This window comes from Schistocerca piceifrons, chromosome 2, assembly GCF_021461385.2.
Source record: "Schistocerca piceifrons isolate TAMUIC-IGC-003096 chromosome 2, iqSchPice1.1, whole genome shotgun sequence".
Lineage (NCBI taxonomy): Eukaryota > Metazoa > Arthropoda > Insecta > Orthoptera > Acrididae > Schistocerca > Schistocerca piceifrons.
The window spans coordinates 797,525,795-797,526,767 of record NC_060139.1 but is presented as its reverse complement, the minus strand read 5'-3'; positions in this window follow the sequence as shown (position 1 = coordinate 797,526,767).

The window sequence follows — 973 nt, the reverse complement described above, 5'->3', positions numbered from 1 at the left end:
ATGTTTCTCATTTATACAGTACATATGGGACTTACCAAACAAAAGCGCTGGCAGGTCGATAGACACACAAACATACACACAAAATTCTAGCTTTCGCAACCAATGGTTGCTTCGTCAGGAAAGAGGGAAGGAGAGGGAAAGACGAAAGGATGTGGGTTTTAAGGGAGAGGGTAAGGAGTCATTCGAATCCCGGGAGCGGAAAGACTTACCTTAGGGGGAAAAAAGGACGGGTATACACAGGCACACCCACACATATCCATCCGCACATACACAGACACAAGCAGTATATATATATATATATATATATATATATATATATATATATATATATATATATATATATAAAAATAGAGGGAAACATTCCACGTGGGAAAAAGTACTGTAGATTTTATTTATACTTTTAGATACATAAATAGGATAAAAATCTGTAGCCTATGTCAGTCTGTATATTTATTAGAGTATCATGTAAATATATGAAGTAAATCGGGCAAGAACTTTTTGAGATTTTTGGTAACAATTTATTTCACGAAGGTTCAGTTTGTGTGAATTATCGTCTGATTGTGACATAGACACTAGAAAAAAATTGGACAGTGCCTACAGTGTGCAAGATACATACAAGTTTAAGCACTTTTTGTGCTATCTTCAACGGATTATTATTATTATTATTATTATTATTATTATTATTATTATTATTATTATTATTTACTACTACTGTTAATAATATTCTGCTTCACATATTGCTGTCAGTTATTTTATGCTGGTAGTGTCTTGGTGTTGCCTTCCTCTTTGCCATTATGCTGTCTTTCTCTTTACCATTATATTAGACATGTTCACTATTCCACTTGTATTTTATATTATCATGAAAATACTAAGTTTTTGCCATCAGCTCAAGTGTTATGCTCTCAAGTATTTCTTTGCACGGAAACTAACTAGAGCTACAATATTACAAAGATAATTACAGATGTTAGGTTAA